Source organism: Microcebus murinus, chromosome 1 (assembly GCF_040939455.1).
Source record: "Microcebus murinus isolate Inina chromosome 1, M.murinus_Inina_mat1.0, whole genome shotgun sequence".
Lineage (NCBI taxonomy): Eukaryota > Metazoa > Chordata > Mammalia > Primates > Cheirogaleidae > Microcebus > Microcebus murinus.
In genome coordinates this window covers 46519575-46540813 of record NC_134104.1, presented here as the reverse complement: position 1 = coordinate 46540813, position 21239 = coordinate 46519575, and the positions used below count along the sequence as shown (strand labels likewise).

The following is a 21239-nucleotide window of genomic DNA, read 5'->3' as shown; positions in this document are numbered from 1 at the left end:
ATCTGCCAGGCTTCTCCACTGTAAAGATAATCTTTTTCCTTGTGTAGTTAAATATTTGAATGGGGAGCACTAAGACTCTTAAAGCAACTACATAATTTTCTGTACCTCATCAAACTTTCAACTTATTAATTTATTTATTTATATCAGCACAAACTCTTGCTTTCTTAATTTGTTAAATGGATTATAATCTCTGTTAGTATCCTAATTTTATTGCTCGAATTGTCCCTAATTTGGCCAGTGGGAGCCCCTTCCAGCTGGCTTTTGTATCCTTTTGACATATCTCCATCATTCTTTGAGTACTTTCTTACATTCTGATCCCAAAAGATATTCCAGGCTCATGTTATTCTTTACCTGCCACAGCCCTGAAATGAACCATATCTCCCAGGATCTCTGACTTCTTTTAGTGGAGGATGGTATATAGGGACCAATATCTAGCTCTGAGTGTTCTCATTGATATTAGAATATTGCTGCTTTTAGACCCCAACAGAAGGAATTTAATTCAGGAAATTAATTTAACTGGTGATGGGGAAGTTGGAGCCAAACAGGTTAGTTAGGCAACCCAGGGAAACCACTAACACCCCTAGGGTAGAAGGACAAAGAAGTTATTTAGTGTACCCAGGGGTTAAGTTTTTCTGGAAGAAGCTTGAGACACACTGGACTGTCCAGAGGAACTTGAGCCATAGAGAAGCATCTGCTATAAATGAAGCCATCTGGGGAGGAGAGGGAAGGAGGGATTCTTTTTTCCCCCACTTCAATCTACTCTCAGTACCTCCCATTCGTCTGACTCGGCCAGAACCCAGCTGATATGGGAACTTGGGAAACAAAGCCTGCATATGCAGCCCCCTGAGATTCAAAGCAAAGCAGAAATGGTAAAGAATGGAACTATGGGGGGAAAAGTTCAGAACTGGCACAAAGATACATATATCCTTGCAAGACCTTATTTGGTAATTGCCATTTGAGCAAAATGGATAACAGATGTTATTGTGATTTGAAATCACAAAACATCAAAAATCTTTGATGAAAACATCAAAAATCTTTTTTGATGTTGCTGCCTAAATTTAGCATGTTCTCAAGGATCTTCATCCTCCCTGTGAGAACTCAGGACATTGATTGTGTCATATATTATTAGAAGGTGGATAATTGCACCTTAAATAACTGACACTTTCTTTCCCCTTCCTGTTTCCAGATGTTAACCACATCGCTTAGGGTCTGTCTCCATGGGGCAGCCCTCTCCTCTTCATCTTCTTCCTACTCCACAAAGTTCCATGTTAAGTGGACTCAGGACTCTTCTTAAATTTGAGCAATTTCTATTTAGTGAGAAGGGAGCACTTAGACTATAAGCTGAGTCATAGAATTCAATTTGGCTTGATTTAGAGATATTTTTACCCTGCATGTTTTTGGTTGAATTGTGTACCTCCAAAGATGTTCAAGTCCTAACCCCCTGTACCTCTGAATGTGACCTTATCTGGAAATAGGGCCTTTGAAAATCATCAAGTTAAGATGAGGTTACTAGGTTGAACCCTAATCCATATGACTGGTGTCCTTATAAAACATGAAAATTTGGACACAGACACACACAGGAAGAAAGTCATGTGATGATGAAAGCAGAGATCTGGGGAATGCCAAAGATTTTTGGCAAACCACCAGAAGCTAGGAGAGAGGCACAGAACAGATTCTTTCTCACTGTCCTCAGAAGGAACCAACTCTGTCAACACCTTCATCATGGACTTCTATTCTCTAGGATCTGTGAGTCAATACATTTCTGTTGTTTACACTATCAAGCTTATGGTACTTGGTTGTAATAGCCCTTGTAAACTAATATACTACATTAGAGGTGGGTGTCAGGTACTTAATCATCCATTGATAAAGTGATACTTGGTCACTGATGGTGGAAAGTGGTGTAATCAGGGGGCTGAAAGGTGGTGAGCTATGACCCAAAGACCTTCTCTGTCTTCTTCACACTTCTGCCTGGGACCGGCCTGGTCAGTGTTGAGCTCCTCCTCTGCCTTGTTCCTCCTTTGTGCTTCCTGGTGTCAGGCCTGTCTTTGGCCATTGCTGACAGTGGCACCAGTGGCTGGGCAAAACCAATGGCCAGCTCTCTTTGGGGTGGTGTTCAAACCTGGCCCCTGCAATTGGTCCAGGGCTGGAAGCAGGAACTCCACGTGTCATTTTACTTTCCTCTATGTCAGCAAGCTTGACCTCCACCCGTTGCCTTCAGGTTTACATAAGTCTGACATTGGCTCACCACTTGGATAGAAGAGCAGACTATGTAAAATACTACACAGCTGGTATGACAGTTAAAATGCATGCTCTGTTCGTGGAGCAACATTCCTGCACTCTTGAATATAGAAGAAGAAAAAAAGTTTCTATTCTGCCTTGTGGGTTGGTTTATTTGATTTCCCCTATAGAATGCCACCTGCTAAAGCCAAGTAAAGTTTTAGGTTTATATTGTCAAATTTCTCATGCATAACATGTTGAGGATTAATTATTTATGCTTCAGAAGGTTACTCATCAAATACTGATGAAGATTAATTTCACATACCTCAGGAGAGGACACATAACTGGAAGTGTGCTATGTTACATCATGTGGCAGACACAATGCAATCCTATCCCCAGAGAATAGACCTTTATCCAATTTGGCCTCAGTATAGAACATATTGCTGACATAAGCTATGTGTTATTTCATGCTTATAAATATACGTAACCCACTACACAATACCTTGTTGCTATTAAGCCTGCAAGTTTCTGTGTATGGGAATTTGAGATAAGGTAGAACTTTTACCACCAGGTACTCAGATGTGAAACATGTGTCACTGAGGCTACGAAAGGTGATAGGACAAAGGGCCTGAGGTCTCGGACTGAGGAAGAAGTGGAGCCTAGAGTGCTTAAAGGAGAGTATTTACTTTCAAGACTATTTACATAGAACCATTTTTAATGGGCTCCTTATAACTAATAATGCTTATTTCCTCTGTTTTCTCTGTAGAAGTAAAAAGTGAGATACTGTTCAAATACTGTCAATTTGCATATTTATTAATCAAACTAAAATATTTATCTTTTTCTTTTTTCCTAGCGTATTCTAGCCCTTGTAGGGGTCTTTGAAGCCCCCTACCCTACTGTTCATATCTCACATGTAGCAGGGATGTATGGAGGATAACAAGCTTTCTGAATTTACAGGTTTTATCATCAGGTAGAGCAAAATCCAATGTCCTGGTCTGGTTCTCTCACACCGTCCCTGTACTCCAAGGGGAACATTGAGCCTCAGGATAAATATGTCATCTCTTGTGGGAGTATCACCTTTACTAAGATTTTTGAGAAATAATATAATTTTTATGTTAAAACACACCCAGATTTATTGTAGGATGGAGTCCATAATCCATATGAATTTTAAACACAGAACACAACTCTACGTGGCTACTCTTTGCAAGATGTAAGCAACATAATGTAATATCTAGAGTGGAATCTCTGGACTCAGGCAAACCGCTTAAAACCTTGCTTAACCTTTGGCAAGATTCTTAACCTCTTTGCCCCTCAGTTTCTTCCTTTATAAAATGGGGCTGATGATCATATATAACTTAATAGAGTTGGCATGAACACTGAAGTACCTAGCTCAAGGTATGGCACATGGTAAACACACAAATATCAGCTATGATGCTGCTGGTAGCAATATGATCCTATCCTTAAAGGTAAAAATTAATGCTCCTGGGTTACTAGGGGTGGAGATGTTTGCAAAGCACTGCTCTGGAGAAATTAAGTGCCATCTGTGCCATCTCCCTTTGGGTCTGGGTATTCAGAACATGGTGAGGAATTGGCCCTAAGCACACTGTGAAGGAGCAATTGTTAAACTTGACCTTGGAGCTAGTAGTTCTTGCTGGGTCACTAAGAGTTAAACATTAACACCAAGAGGGAAACTTGGGCAGGAAGGTCGGATTGGACAGAGAGTAGGGCAAGGATGAAGAAATAGTCTTTGGTTTCAGGGTTTACAAGTGGTTCAGCCTCTTCCTTGGGCCTGAGGTTAAAGGACTAGGTTAGGATGAGGACTAGGAGGTACAGGTGCTGCTAATCTCCTCTCCCACAGCCGTGACTGTCCTTACTAATGCATTGCCACGCTTTCTCACACAGCACAGGTGTGGCTTCAGAATCCTCAGTACAATGCTCCAGGCAGACACTACTAAATGATTATCACTTTGAGAAGTTTCTTTCTGCATAGCTCTTGAGAAATTCCAGGATCTTTGGACACGATTAGTAAGAAAAGTTAGTAAAAGAAGTAGCTTCAAAGCTCACCTGCTTGAATGAGAGGCTTCCATATTTAAATCTCTCAAAGTCGCGGTCTTAAGCCATCCTCCACTTTGGCCTCCCAACACGCTAGGATTACAGGTATGAGCCACTGTGCCCAGCCCTCTATTTTCCACAAACAACTGTTTTAATCCAGCTTTCAGGATGAAAAGCAGTAAGATAAAACTAATGACAGAAGCTTGAGTGACAGATACCAATACATTAATGTTCCTAGAATATTGGCATTTTAAGAAGAGTTTTTTGATCAAAATGATGGGTGTCATGTTGTAATTTCATCCCATGTGGTTTTGCCTAAACTCCTGCCTGATTCTCCTAGACTTGTTGGTGTTTTCTGTTCTTAGGTGGGATATGTGCAGGCTGCACCAGTCACTGCACCGTCACTCACGCCAGTGCCAGCAGAGGGGCAGGGAGGGAAGTTTAGGTCATGGGAAAGAAGCGTAAGTAAAAGCCACATCCCTGTGGTCGGTGGGTGGAGCACAAACATGAAATTGTTTTACTTATGAAACTGTTTTACTTTTTGCCAGTCATTGCCATGAGCTTCATTTAGTTGAATGTCTTTTCCCCACCGTGTAGTAAAGAATTTAATTTTGCCTGAAGAGAGGTCTGGCCTTTGCCCTGACTCTTAAGAGGTAATTGCTGAACCCTTAGAATATCCTGTCTGATGAAAGTGTCTTTGTCTACTGGGGGCCTTGGGCCACAGCAGATATTCTAACAATGTGATTGAAGGTACGGGCTTTGGGTCATGTGGCATCAGCTCAGTCTCCAGAAAACCTGGAGACTAAGGTCAGCTGTGTGAGCAGCCAACCATGTAAACGTGAGAGCCTCCAGAAAAACTGCACACCAAGGCTTGGGTGAGCTTCCCTGGTTGGCAGTACTCAGTGTGCATTTTCCCTCATTGTCGCTGGTAAAGTTAATACTGTCTGCAACTCTACTGGGAGAAGACAACTGGAAGTTCCATGCATGGAATGTTCTCGGACTATGCCCTATGCCTCTCTTCTCTTGGCTGATTTTAATCTGTATCACGTTACTATAATAAACCATAATCATGTATAACAGCTTTTAGTGGGTTCTGGGAGTCCTTCTAGTGAATCAAATCTGAGGGTGGTCTTTTAAATGGGATTATTTGGTTTTGTTATTGTTTTTGAGTTCCTTATAAATTCTGAGTATTAGTCCCCTGTTGGATGAATAGTTTGCAAATATTTTCTTTCTTTCAACAGTTTGTCTCTTCATACTGTTGATTATTTCTTTTTTATGCGTAGAAGCTTTTTAGTTTAGTTAAGTCCCATTTGTCTATTTTTTTGTGTTTGTATTTACTGTGCTTTTGAGGTCTTAGACATAAATTCTTTACCTCTACCAATGTCCAAAAGTTTTCCCTAAGTTTTCTTCTAGTATTTTTATAGTTTTGGTTCTTATGTTTAAGTTTTTAATCCATCTTGAGTTGATTTTTGTGTATGGTGAGAGATAGGGGTCCAGTTTCATTTCTCTACATATGACAATCCAATTTTCCTAGCACTATTTATTGAAAAGAGTGTTGTTTCCCCAATGTATGTTCTTGTTGGCTTTTTCCAAGATCAGATGACTATAAATATGTGGCTTTATTTCCTGGTTCTCTATTCTGTTCCATTGATCTATGTGTATATTTTTATACCAGTATCATGCTATTTTGGTATTTCAGACCCACTCTTTGGTATTTCAGACCCATCATGTTTTATTTCAGACCTACTGAAATAAAATTGTCTAATGTTTATTATGAGCCTTGTGTTGTAATTTGAAGTCAGGTAATGTGATGCCTGCAGCTTTATTCTTTTTGATTAGAATTGCTTTGGTGATTCAGTCTCTTATTTGGTTCTATATAAATTAGATCTTTCACCCAAACGTGCCTAATCTTATTTGTTTCTGCTTTTAGTGTGACTTAAGTACTACTCTGTATTAGTCTGGGCTAATAGCTATATTAGCAGCTAGGGCTCCTATAACAAAATACCACAGAATAGGTAGCTTAAACAACAGACATTTATTTTCTTACACTTCTGGAAGCTGGAGGCCCATGATCAAGGTGCTGGCAAATTTGGTTTCTGGTGAGGCCTCCCTCCCTAGCTTGTAGACTGCTGTCTTTTCACTCTTTCTTTATATGGCCTTTCCTCTGTGCACTGCTGGGGGGAGAGTGTATTTGGTCTTTCTTCCTCTTCTTATAAGGACACCAGTCTTATCAGATTAGGGCCCACCCCCTTAAGACCCCTTTTAAGCTTAATTATTTGTCTTGAGGTCCTATCTCCAAATACAGCAGTATTTGGGATTAGGGCTTCAACATATAAATTTGGGGAGGGACACAATTCACCCCATAACTTACCCTAAACCATGTTGTTCTATGGGAAAATCTGAATATAACTCAGAAGCAATTCTGGGAATGTTCCCTTATGACTCCTCTTAACTCTGTTCAGAAGGCCAGATGTGCTCCTGAAAAAGTAAAGAAGCAAAGTGGTGTGAAAGAAAAGTACTCTGAGGCCTGAAAACTCCCAGAGCTGCCAGAGAGCAATTGTGGACCTTCTGTTTAGTTCCTGGTTTTGACCTTCTGCATGCAATCGGTGCCAAAAAAATGTCACTGACCACCTAATGGAAGGCCTGGAAGAGAAACTGGAGGTATTTGGTGGCAGAAAAAATTTCAAGTAGGAAAAACTGAGCCATTAACTTGCATCCCTCAGGAAGGTAGTAGGGTTATGTGGGTAACATAACATGGGTTTGCATATGACTATTATATTTTCTAGCTGTGTGATTTTGGACAGCTAACTATAGCCACATTTCAATCTTTTGTGAAATAAAGGTAATAAAATTGTCTATTATTTATATGAGGATTTAATAATCTAATGTATGAAATGTATTTCACACTGCAACCCAAATTTTAATTCCAATATAATCATTAATTTAGAGGGCTTCCCAAACAAGTGTGAGAGCAGCTGAGAGTGAGGAGCAGCAGGTCATAGGAAGGAGAGTCAGGCTGAAGGCCTTGCACCGCCCCTGCCTTCCTTGTATCTCACCTGCCTTTGTTGTACTCCATCTGCCTTCCTGGCACCTCATCTATCTTGCTGGCCCCCACTTCCCTTCCTTGTACCTCACCTGCCTTCCTTGCATTGCACCTGGCTTCCTGGTCTCCCACCTACCTTCCTTGGATCTCACCTGCCTTCCTTGTGCCTCATCTCAGTGCTGAAAGTCTTACCTGACACTCTGCTATTTCTGTCTGTGGGATCCCAGGGCTGGTTTCATTATATTTTCACAGAGCATTCTGGACACCACCTACATCAGAATCACCTGGGATGATTGTTACATATGCAGGTGATACCCTGCTAGATGCAGATTCCTGGCCTTCTTCCTCCAGACCCACTGAAAAGAATCTCTGATGCTGGTGTCAAGGAGTTTCATGAGTACTTTGTAGTCTTCCTTGTAGAGATCTTTAACCCAAACGTGCCCGATCTTGTTTTGGTTCTGCTTTTGTCAACACATATCCTAAGTGATTCTGATGCACATTCAAGTTTGAGAAGCACTGCCTTAAGCTCTTTATGACTCTAGTTCCTCATCCATAAAAGAGCTTGTTTTATTATATGTCAGATCTCCTACATAGGAGAATGATAAATGATATATGATAAAAATGATGCATTTCAATTATATTATAATTTACCCTCAACCACCAAAAGTTATGAGGGTCAGACTTTTACCCTTAACCAAGAAATCAACTTGCTTATTTATTTACTTATTTATTATTTTTTGTTTCTATAGATTTAGGGGATACAGTGGTTTTTTGTTACTTAGATGAATTGTAGGCCGGGCGCTGTGGCTCACGCCTGTAATCCTAGCTCTTGGGAGGCCGAGGCGGGCGGATTGCTCAAGGTCAGGAGTTCAAAACCAGCCTGAGCAAGAGCGAGACCCCGTCTCTACTATAAACAGAAAGAAATTAATTGGCCAACTGATATATATATAAAAAAAAAAATTAGCCGGGCATAGTGGCGCATGCCTGTAGTCCCAGCTACTCGGGAGGCTGAGGCAGAAGGATCACTCGAGCCCAGGAGTTTGAGGTTGCTGTGAGCTAGGCTGACGCCACGGCACTCACTCTAGCCTGGGCAACAAAGTGAGACTCTGTCTCAAAAAAAAAAAAAAAAAAAAAAAAAAAAGAAAAAAAGATGAATTGTACAGTGGTGAAGTCAGGGCTTTTAGTGCACCTGTCCCCTGAATAGTGTACACTGTGCCTCATAGGTAATTTTTTTTTTTTTGGGACAGAGTCTTGCTTTGTTGTCCAGGCTAGAGTGAGTGCCGTGGCGTCAGCCTAGCTCACAGCAACCTCAAACTCCTGGGCTCAAGTGATCCTACTGCCTCAGCCTCCCAAGTAGCTGGAACTACAGGCATGCACCACCATGCCCGGCTAATTTTTTCTGTATATATTAGTTAGCCAATTAATTTCTTTCTATTTATAGTAGAGATGAGGTCTCGCTCTTGCTCAGGCTGGTTTCGAACTCCTGACCTTGAGCTATCTGCTGCCTTGGCCTCCCAGAGTGCTAGGATTACAGGTGTGAGCCACCGTGCCTGGCCTCACAGGTAATTTTTGATACCTCACCCTCTCATCCTCCCCACTCGAGTCTCCACAGTCCATTATACCACTCTGGATGACCATATATATCCATAAGCTTATTGATTCTTTATGTTAAAGATTAAATGCATAGGTACATAGTGGAGAGTCATCAATGAACAGAAATAACATTTATTTTCTGTAATGATTTCCTGCTCTTTAGAAATGGAAATATTCACCTTCTTGCTCTGGCCAAAATGTTCATCTGCTGATGAATTAATTTGAGATGCAAAGGACAAAATGTAACTAACAGAATTGGCAGACATGCAGAAAAGGTTGTTCATGGTTAGGTCTGTTGGAAAGAAACCTCCGGCATCCATAGAACAGCACAGAGTGCGGAGGACAGAAAGGGGCACATAGGTGACTGCTGACAGCCAATCAGGGACTGTTCTAATGCAGTTAAAGGAAATTCCACCTTAGCAAATGCTTTGCTTCAGCCTGTGGAATCGTTCCCTTCTCATTATCCCTCCATTGCCAGATGACAATTAGGTCTTCATTGGCACACGGTGCCGAGCTTGACCTTGCACTCACAGAACAATCAATCTTCCTAGAGCAAATTCTTGTGCTGCCAGAAGCAAGCGACAGTTACCAGACGACTGCTGCTTCCTCCTCGATGACCATATGTCCTGAATTTTCTAGCCTGGACCCACTTTTGTGTAATTTTTTCTTTTCAGTAGAATGAATAAATCTCTAACAAAATCTGACAAAAATGATCATTTATAAACCTATAATGATTATATAAGTATATTCACAAATCAGAAAAAAAATCTCCTTCGTCAGATCAGACTTTCCAAATTTTGGTTTAGAAATCATGGTTGTCTAAAAAGTCAGAAATACTCAATGGTGCTAAAATGGGTAGGTACAACTACTTAACAACGAACAAATCAAATGAATACAGGCAAGTCCTGACTATAAAGATGGTATCAATTTGCATAAGTATGTTTAAATGTGTCTGCTTTCAATCAGTGTTCTTCTGGAAGTGGTTTTGTTAGGAGAGTACATTTTGTAAAGCTGGGGAGCCCCTCGCAGTCAAGTAATGTTAGCACATGGATTTAAGAGAAACAGCAAGACGTTCCCTGCTACCCAGCAGAATTCCTTTCACGGCATCTCTCTTTGCATCTCATTTGTTACTTTCTTCTTCAGTATGGATTTTGATGGGCAAGACTTGACCAGCCATTGTCAGTTTGAGTTCCTTTCATGTTTTTGTATCCTGGACAACACACCAAATACTTTTTGTTTCTTCTTTTTTAGATCTGTACCGAGCAGTTGATAAAAGCTAAATTGTAGGTTCCTGCTACCAGGTCTAATCCAATTTTGGTTCCTGTACCTCTTGGTGCTCTTAGAAACATTAGATATTTTTCCCTTTTGTTGTATTTTTTAGATGACCATGACGTCTGAACCAAAAATATGGATGTGTGATCCGATAAGGGATGTATTTTTTTTTTATTTGTGCATTTATTTATTTGAAATACCTCATGGATGGGGACAAACTATGTCAGATTTAGTTATCAATTTAATGAATCACTTATTTTGCTTGTGTGTTAAGGGGCCCACCTGTGGGCCCCTCAGTTTTGTAGCTCTCTGTTAAGGTAACCGTTGGCTGTGCATATGGCCCCAGGGGCCCTGAAGGTCTATCTGCTGATGCCATGCCACACTTGGGACAAGGAAGTATCTGTGAGGCTGTCCGCAGCCCTTCTGCTGCAGTTATTCCCTCTCTGGCATCTGAATGTCCCTTGCCGCCCTCTAGTGGTTCTACTAGGAATCATAACTCACCCCCTCCCCTTTTCCTTGCAGCCCAAGGCTGAAAGAATCCTCACATTTAGTCAACACAGAGAGAGAATTCTCCCTCCAATTTTTTGCTCAAGACATTGTGTCTACAGTCCTAATTTTCTTCCCATTCTGGAACACAACATCCAGAGAGGCTCATTCTCTACTTCTGTTTCCTGCCTTGCCAAAGCTTCTTTTGAGGCAGCCAACTGGCTGGGCACTGGGAAAACAACAAGCATAACATAATGTCTCAGAAATACTACACTGCATTGCTATGTAAGTGAGCTATCTCTTAATATCTGAAAATTTCCCTTGTATAATTTTTTCCAAGTGTCTTTCTTCTTTCTCAATATATAATCTGGAAACTAAGAACAAATCTGTAGTCCTTGCAAATAGAGCCTATTCACTGTTGACTGTGATATAAACCCTTGCAGACACCATTTTCTTGCTTTTGGTTCCTTTCGCAGAACTCAAACTTTTGAGAGAAAGTTTAAAAACAAGATTGTAAACTATTATGAGTTGAATTGTGTCCCTCCTCCACCCCAAATATATGTTGAAGTGCTAACTCCTAGTACCTCAGAATGTGACTTATTTGGAAATGGAGTTTCTGCAGATGTAATTAGATGAGGTCATATAGGAATAGGGTGGGTGGCTAATCCAATCTAACTGGTGCCCTTATGAGGATACAGCCCCGTGTAGATGGAGGATTAGAGTGGTGCCTCTACAAGCCAAGTATGCCAAAGACTGTTGACAAACCACCCAAAAGTAGGAAAAGGCAAGGAAGGGTTCTCTTACAGGTTTCAAGGGGATTGTGGCCCTGCTGACACCTTGATTTTGAACTGGTAGCCTCCAGATAAATTTCTGTTATTTTAAACCATCCACTTTGAAAGTACTTTGTTATGGCAGCCCTAGGAAACTAGTAAATGAACCATTTATACCTTAGGCTCTTTTTGGTTTAAAAAAAATTGGGCGTGCAGTGGCTCATGTCTGTAATCTCAGTGTTTTGGGAAGCTGAAGTGGGAGGATTGCTTGAGGTCAGGAGTTCCAGGCTAGCCTGGGCAACATAGTGAGGTCCCATCTCTATTGAAAAAATAAAAAAGGAAAAAATCAGCCAGGCATGGTGACATGCACCTGCAGTCCTAGCTGCTCAGGAGGCTGAGGCTGGAGGATCGCCTGAGCCCAGGAGTTCAAGGTTACAGTGAGTTATGACTGTACCACCACACTCTAGCCTGGGCTATAGGGACAGACCCTGTCTTAAATAAATAAATATAAATAAATAAATAAATAAATAAGCAAGCTGTAACATACAACAGTAAAGTACATAAAGTGAAAATACATATTTTAAATATATTTTTCAATTTTTAATATATGTACTTCATTAGTTTTTACATATACTATGCAACTGTCATCAAGATTAATAGATAAAATATCTCCAGGGCCCCAGGAGGCTCCCTTGGGCTGCTTCCCTGTCAATATCATCTTTTCTTCTCCCAAGAGGTAAACACTATTCTCATTTTTATCTCTCTCTATGAGTTCTGCTTATTCTTTTTTTTTTTTTTTTTTTTGAGACAGAGTCTCACTTTGTTGTCCAGGCTAGAGTGAGTGCCGTGGCGTCAGCCTAGCTCACAGCAACCTCAAACTCCTGGGCTCGAGTGATCCTTCTGCCTCAGCCTCCCGAGTAGCTGGGACTACAGGCATGTGCCACTATGCCCGGCTAATTTTTTATATATATATATCAGTTGGCCAATTAATTTCTTTCTGTTTATAGTAGAGACGGGGTCTCGCTCTTGCTCAGGCTGGTTTTGAACTCCTGACCTTGAGCAATCCGCCCGCCTCGGCCTCCCAAGAGCTAGGATTACAGGCGTGAGCCACAGCGCCCGGCGAGTTCTGCTTATTCTTGAACTTTACATAAACGGAATCATAAATATGTGCTATTAGTGTCTGGCTTCTTCTGCTCTGCATAATGCCTGAGAAATTCATTCATTTTGTTACGTGTACATGTAGTTCATTGGCTTGAGATTTAAGAATGACATAGTTCTCTATGCTGCTCTTAACAGAGATTAGCTCCCTATTGGGTTTGCTATGTAAATTGCTTCCATGAATTGATTTAATTTTGTGATATATTTATGAACTAGGAATAACTGAAGCTATCAGCATGAGACAATTGTGGTGACTCTGATTTTTAAAGAATAATTAAGTATACATGGGCTTGATACCTATTACATGGTAGAATGAAATTAGGTATTATAGACTAGAGGAGATAGTCATATAAATTGCATACATCACTGAAAAGGCTGTGTGGAGCTTTTACTTAATTCTAGAAAATTTCAGGAGAAAAACAAGGAACATTTGGTTTAAAAAGCATAGAAAATTCTCTCTGACCGAGCAATTACACTTTTAGTAATTTATCTCAAGGAAATAACTAGATATGCAAAAAGATTTAGTTAGGAGGATGTTACATTTATCATAGCTTATGTAATGATGGGAATGGAGAGAGAGGGATAGAGGTAGAAAAGAAGTAGTAGGAGAATTGCTTAAATAAATTAAGTTGGTTAAATTAAATTTAAATTAAATTGGTTAAGTAAATTAAATAAATGAACAATATATATTCATAAAACAAAACCAATTTATTGTTCTCATCTGTCCTCAAATTTAGTGCATTTCCACTTAAGGTCAATGATGAAATATTTTATAGTGCTTAAAAATTACCTATATGTTTTAGAAAAATATTTAATGATATGAAAATGTTGCCTGTATATTGTTTATTGGTAAAGTTACTAAACAATAACACAGGATGATCTCATTTTTAGAGTAACATTATATAAGCATAGGACAAAGACTAGGAGGCTAAATATCAACATGTTAATTAATGGTTCTAAGTGGTAGGATTATGGGTGATGTTAATTTTCTTCTTTGTGCTTTTGGCCTCCCCCAATTTTTTTTTCTCAGAATATTATGGGGGTACAAACATTTGGTTACGTATAATGCCTTTGCCTCACTCAAGCCAGGGCTACATGCATGCTTTCCCCCAAACAGTATGCACCACATTCATTAGTTGTGAGTTTACCCACCCCTACCACCTCTCTCCCACCTGACTGGTGCTCAATGAAAATTACTTCCATGTGAGCACCTTAATGTTGATCAGTACCAATTTAATCAGTTAGTACATGTGGTGCTTGTTTTTCCATTCTTGTGATAACCTTATTTTGAAGCATAGGCTCAAGTTCTATCCAGCATAATATAAGAGGTGCTAGTTCATCATTGTTTTTTGTAGTTGAGTAGTATTCCATGGTGTACACATACCGCATTTTATTAATGCACTCATGTATTGATGGGCACTTGGGTTGTTTCCACATCTTTGCAATTGTGAATTGTGTTGCCATAATTGTTTTTAAAATAAGAAAACTAAGAAGACAGAATAATGGCCAGCAAACATATAAAAAATGCTCAACATCTCTAATCATTAGAGAAATGCAAATCAAAACCACGATGAGATATCCCCTAACCCCAGTTAGACTGGCCTCTATCAAAAAATCCCCAAAACGACAAATGCTGGCAAGGATGTGGAGAGACAGGAACACTCTTCTACTGCTGGTGGGACTGCAAATTAGTGCAACCTCTGTGGAAAAGAATTTGGAGGTACGTCAAAGAGCTAAAAATAGAAATACTATTCGATCCAGCAATAGCATTATTAGGCATCTACCCAAAAGAGCAAAAGACTTCTATAATAAAGACATCTGCACCCGAATGTTTATGGCAACACAATCCACTATTGCAAGGAGGTGGAAACAACCCAAGTGCCTGTCAATTCATGAGTGGATTATTAAAATTTGGTATATGTATACAATAGAATATTACTCAATTATAAGAACGGACAGTGATCTAGCGTGTCTTATTTTTCCTGGATTGAGCTTGAGTCCATTATCCAAAGTTAGGTAACACAAGATCAGAATAATGGGCTCCAAATGCACTCGCCATCAAATTGGTACTGATTAACACAAGGTGCTCACATGGTAGTAATATTCTCCAGGGTTGGAGGGTTGGGGGGTAAACTCACAACTAAAGGACATGGTGAGCATTGTAGAGGGGAAAGGCATGCCTCTAACCCCTGCTAAGGAGAGGTAAAGATATAAAATATAACCAAAATATTCATACCCTTATAATACCCTGAAATTAAAAAAAAGACAAAAAGAGAATTAACTGCTGAAAATCCATTTTTATTTGTTCTCTGTCAATCAAGAGATGAGGTCCCTGCATGTTTTAAAAAGGTATCTAAAATAAACCATGCTGATTTTCTAAGAATAAAATAAATAAATAAATAAAAGAAAATGTAGGAAATAGCTACTTGTTTTAAAGGCCATATTCACTTTTCAATGGATAATTTGATCTGAAAGCACAGCAGCTTTAGATCATTAAGTCATTCCATTGTATCATCCATCTGATATAATTTTTAACATAGCCCACCTCTATTGCACTTTATTTCATACAAGCAAAGCTTAACTTTTTTCTTTTCTTTTCTTTTCTTTTCTTTTCTTTTCTTTTCTTTTCTTTTCTTTTCTTTTCTTTTCTTTTCTTTTCTTTTCTTTTCTTTTCTGAGACAAAGTCTCACTCTGTTGCCTTGGCTAGAGTGCCGTGGCGTCAGCCTAGCTCACAGCAACCTCAAACTTCTGGGCTCGAGAAATCCTTCTGCCTCAGCCTCCCGAGTAGCTGGGACTACAGGCATGCGCCACCATGCCTGGCTAATTTTTTCTATATATTTTTAGTTGTCCAGCTAATTTCTTTCTATTTTTAGTAGAGATGGGGTCTTGCTCTTGCTCAGGCTAGTCTTGAACTCCAGAGCTCAAACCATCCTCCTGCCTCGGCCTCCCAGAGTGCTAGGATTACAGGCGTGAGCCACCGTGCCTGACCTCCTTTTTCTTGATTGCATTTTTTAATGTCTCCAGAAAAACCCTACTTTTTAGTTGTAAAAAAATATAATTTATACTCAAGTCTATAAAAATATACATACTAGTGTACCATATGAGCCTCATGAGAAAAACCTATATTTTATTTTAACACAATATAAAGACCTGGGTAGGAACATAAACCTGCACGGACCGCTCTGCTTGCCTTTGGAAAAAGGGGCCATTTCTATCTTGGAACCAGGAATGAATACACTGAGGTTTATTGGGGGAATGGTGGATTGAAGGAGGTAAGGAATTGGAAGGGGGTGCTATGGTCTGAATGTTTGTATTCCCTCCAATTCATGTGTCAATAGCTAATCCCCACTGTGATAGTATTAAGAGGAGGGGCCTTTGGGAGGTGGTTAGGGCATGAGGCTGGAGCCCGCATGAATGGGATTAGGGCCCTTATAAAAGAGGCTGAGGAAGTGAGTGCGTTTGCCCTGTCAGCCACGTGAGGACATATAGAAGGTGCCTTCTGTGAGATATGAGCCCTCACCAAACATGAATCTGCTGGCACCTCGATCTTGGACTTCCCAGCCTCTGGGATTGTGAGCAATACGTTTCTGCTGTTTATAAATTACCCAGTCCAGGTATTTTGTTATAGAAGTCCAAAGAAACTAAGACAGGGGATTTCTAGGCATTTCATTTTTGAATGACTTGAGGATGGTTCACAACCATAATTTCAGATTAGAATTGAAGATGAAGAGCTGAGATTAGGGGGTCCTTGTGGAAGCACCGGGATCGGGGCAGAAGGCTGGGGAGTGAGGAGCGAAGGAACAGTGGCTCCGCAGTGCCTCCTGCCTAGAAATCTGGAGCTGCGCTTTTCACTTTGTCATCTCTCATGCTTCTTGTTTTTGTGCTTTTTTGAGTATTTTTCATATCTCTCTTGTCTCCTAGAGATGAAAGCAGATGTCTCGTTTAGTAAGATGTTCTTTCAACATCTGGTGTTCACTACAGCCCTGTAAAAGTGAGTTTTGTTCTCATCTGTCCTCAAATTTGGTTCATTTCCACTTAAGCTCAACAATTTTATGGAACTTTGTATCAGTATACAATTTTTTTCCTCAATTTCTCTTTTTGTTATCATATTCTCTCTTAAGCTTTTCTTCCTTCTCTCCCATCTCTCCCTCTCTCACATACAGCCCCCACACATAAACCTAAAGCCAACCCTACAGAGACATTAAAGGCTCAGATTTGCTATAACCTTATCTAGAAAATTTTTATTATGGCTCTCCTCCTTCCCATTTAATTTCTTCATTAACACTACTGTTCTCAGATCAAGACTAAGAAAGCAGCACACCTTTCTCCTCCCAACTTCCGGTCTGTTTTGTTTCTTGCTGCCGTGAACTTTCCTCTTCCCAGTGGATGTGCTGATTTTTTTCTACTTCCTCAGAGGCAGAGGTAGGGCGTACGTGTAGGGACTGGCCCACAAAACACAGTCAGGGCTGTGTAACAGTGATACACCAGAAGACAGACATGCGTGCATTTAGACATGCTTCCACCCCACGGATACCCAGTGCAGTCACCACCTCGGCTGTGTGTGACCACGAGTTCAGGAACAGCTGGCCCTTTTTGATGACTGCAGGGCTTTTCTCTGTCAGTGTCAGGTTCCTTGCCCAAGCAGATGGCTACTAGTGACTGGGGAACTCAGCCTAAGGGGTCCTTCTGCAATCCTGCTCTTTCAAAGTGCTTCTGGCAACAAACCCTCCATTTGCTATTGTAGAGCATTCTCCATGGATTTTAGTTATTTAGAATTCAGACAGGGAACTTGGCTTGGCCTGTTGTGGTCTTTTTTTGTGTGTGGTGGAGTTGCATTTTTATGTTTTTACCATTGATGTCTGCTCTTGTAATCTTATCTCTTCTTTTTCCAATTGATTTTCCAGTGAGAGTGACAAAATTTGTGGTCATATTCATGGTTTGGGGTTGCCAGATTTAGCAAATAAAAATACAGTATACACAGTTAAATTAGAATTCCAGAAAAACAGCAAATAATATGTAGTATAAGTATATTGCATGCAATATTTGAGACATATTTATACTACAGAATTATCAAAAGTTTGCTTTAATTGGGCATTCTGTATTTTATCTGGCAATCTTACTTTCATCTGACTTTTGCCTTCAGGATCTGTCTCTACTGAATTAACATCTTCTCAAAGAAAAACTCAGGAGATCAAGCTCAATCGGTCATGTTGTCCCCTTTGTGGTTATAAGTTGTTGGTGCAGAAAGTTATAACTTCTGATGAAAGTGAGTCTTCTGGGGTAATCTGTGGAATTTGATGTGCTCTACCTATCTGGGGTTTTGTTCCTGATGTTCTTTATATATAGAATTGCCCCTCTACTCACCCTCCCACCCACTGTATGCCTGGCCTACTTAGCTTTGGAGGCTTCTTCAGGTTTCAGTTTCAAGGCCATTCCTCTCCCTTGAGAACATTTCAACTACATGAATATGAGGAGGAAGTGTTCAACCTCTGTGTGCTCACAGCCTCCTGACCTCCCCACTCGGGACTTGCTCATCGCACTTGGTCTGTGAAGAGAAGACTGTATCTGTCTAGGTCGTTGCTGTGTCCTGAGTGTCCAGCTTAGTCCCTGAATGAATGAAGTCATCCAGTGGACTGGTGAACTTGAAGAGCCTCCAATAAAAAATTTCATAAAAGAAAATAAAGCCACACATGCTTGATTCTGGCAGAATGAACCAAAACCAGAGGAGAGGGATGATTTTTAAATAGAAAAAAATGCCTTTCAACCTTTCTCTGGCCCAGACTCCATGGAGCTGTTTAAGTCTCAGGGTAAGTGGACTCCAAGAAAGAGACAAATGAGGGACAGCCATTCTGCTGTAACCTGCCTGGATGTTGACTATGTGAGTCATCAACTCTGTAATAGCAGTGGATGCAGGAGTGAAGACTGTGCCTTCGGAGTGTGGACGTGGCACTGTTAGAGGGGCAGCTGTGCCATCATCTTTAGTGGGTGGTGATGGCGTGGCTCATGACTCTGGATTCTGCTGAGACAGGCACTGTCACCTCCAGGAGCTTGAGCAGGACAAATGAAAAGGGCAGACATCCATGAAAGATATAAGCATTAGTTCCTGTACCCCCGAAGGCTCCCCAAATTCTTTGTGCATTATCTAAGAGGGGACTGGAGTTTTGGCAGAGAAGCTGGAGAGCAAGGCCAGCAAATCCTGCTTGTAACATATGGTGACCCTATTTTTACCCCCTGCTTGGTGTGGCCTGGGAGACATCCACTGTATTCGTATTTGCCAGCTACTTTGTTTAGAATACTCATAAATAAAGACGATGGCTCATTCTTCCTCCTGCACTCTACAGGGTAGGGTAGTTTATAGTTTCTCTCTGTAATTAAATTGCAGGCTTCTAAGGAGTGGAGAATTTTATGGGACAGAGGAAAATCTGATAAACTGGTCTTGTCCTCACTTGGAGCAGGGTTATGACCATATGTCATGTAAGGGTGTTATTTACTAGCATTTTTAGGAGAAATGATTTGCTTCTTTTTTGTAATAGAATAAGCTTTTTTTTTTCCAGATAATCATCTACACTTTCTTCTAATTAAATAGCCTATGGTTGGACAAAATAGGAAAGGTAGGACCCTTCTTCCTGCTTCGCATTTGCAGGAAAATGAGTGAATGAAATAAGATTATATAATAAACACATTCTGTTGTCCCTTACAGTGGTGTATTTTTTTCTCCTTATTATCTAATGCAATGGCAACATTTGGATCTTCCTGCTGAGATGGTAAATGGATGGAGAAACAATGTTGTTTACCACAACATTTTTTATGTTTGTTTTGGGCTGTAAGTAAAATGGAAATAATTGTAATGGGAAGCAGAAGCAGAATTAAGATACTTCTTGTGAGAGGCATTGGTCAACATCTCACTTTTCTCCCAAATCTATTTGTAAATAGATTGGCACAAAGGCTGTGCCATTTGGAAAAGGAAGCTGGAACTCTGACCCACTTTCTGTCACCCCCATCCCCAGGCTTATTTAATCTAGGTCACATATTAGAACCACCTAAGGAACTTCTAATCCCCTGATCCCAGAGAACCGTCCTTGGCTAATTAAACCGGAATCTTAGGTTGAGGCCCAGGCATCAGTGTTTAATAAAACTTCCCAGGTGATTCTAATGTCTCGCTCAGGCAGAGAACTATTATTCTGGAATGTACAAAACTATTTGCAGATCCAGAGTGTTGATAATAGAGACCAGATTTCAGCAAAAGGCCGTAAGTCTTCGAGAGACGGCTCACCGTGAAGCCCTGGAAGCCCCAGCAAGGTGGCGGCGGCAGCACCTGTGCCAGTCAGCTTTTCTGCCACCTCTGCCCGTGAGAGCGCCACACGACCCCAGACCCAGCAACAGGGCCTTGCACATCACAGTCATCCACACACAAAGAGGCCAACACTTTGGTTCGTTCCACACACCCCTGCCCCCCTCCCTGCCAGTATATTAGGAAAGTTTTTTGGTGCTTGGTAACCTACTGAATAAATGTGAATTATGGAAAAGGTTATAATGAGCCAAACCTGGCTTCCCAAATGCATGCGCACACGTGTGTGTGTATGTGTGTGTGTGTGTGTGTAAGAGAGACAGAGGGAGGGAGGGAGAAAGAAAGGAAGAGAGTGTGTGTCGAGGAAGGAGAAAGAGAAGGAGGGAGAGGAAGGGAAAGGGAGGGAGAGAGAGGGAGAATGTGAGAGTCTCTTGAGGCTCCATTTTTCTGACCAAGTGTAAAACAGAGAGGGAAGATTAGCACTTTGCAGACGCACTGTCACCCAGGCGAATCTGGTGAGGTCACTGTGGCAGCTCTCTTGGGCCAGTGGTTGTGGCTGGCGTTGGGGCGGGCAGTGAGAGTGGACGAATGAAGTGTAGAGTCCCTTCTGTGGGACACTGGAGCCTGGGAATGACATCTTTGCTTAGCTAGTCTTGGTGGTACGTGAAATAGTATCCCCAGTTGCCCTCACCAGGACCTAGTCCTAGTGTCTATTCTCCTTGGGATCCTGGGGTAATTTAGGGAAGGCAGTGGCTTGTTGGCTTGGAGAATTCTAGAAGATTTTATTGACCACACGGATTCCATTCCTCCATGGAATGCAGGCAATGTCCTGGTCCGAGACTGACTCAGACAGGGAAACTTCCATGGTGATTTTCTTTCTCAATATGGTGTTTTTGAAAGTGCCTTTCCAATCCCACCCACTGAAAGAGTTCACAACTCATATTCTATTAACAAGAGAGGCCAGAGGGAGAAGCATCTGCTGTGAGTTGTGTCCATTTCTGACAGTTTGTCCATAACTCCATTCTAGCTCAGCTTTGCCCTTGAAGATCTCAGGCCACCTGCCTTTTACAAGGAGCTGGGTCATGGGTGCCTACCTGAGAGTCCTGAAAATATATAGGCAAGAAAGTATGGAAATAACAGGATTTTCACAAAAACATTGGTTGGAAAGAAAGATGAAAAGGAAAGAGAGATAATTTGTAAATATCTTTTCAGGGCCCTTCCACTCAGAGAAATTATTTTATTCATGTTTGGATCACAGAGGAAGATTTCAACATTTCTCTTGAGGTCATTTTCACTCATTTTGTTTTACTATTAGTTTTCTTTTTAATTCATAATCCAGCCTCAGCCCTGTGTTACTGAA

The 21239-nt window shown here is 40.9% G+C and overlaps 1 long non-coding RNA gene and 1 pseudogene across 1 annotated transcript in view; one reads left to right on the top strand and one right to left on the bottom strand.

The window, feature by feature from the left end:
* Positions 1-21239, top strand: part of LOC142872938 (uncharacterized) — a 111270-nt gene that overhangs the window by 16404 nt on the left and 73627 nt on the right. The window lies entirely within an intron of this gene.
* Positions 18570-21239, bottom strand: part of LOC105879423 (actin-related protein 3 pseudogene) — a 37164-nt pseudogene continuing 34494 nt past the window's right edge.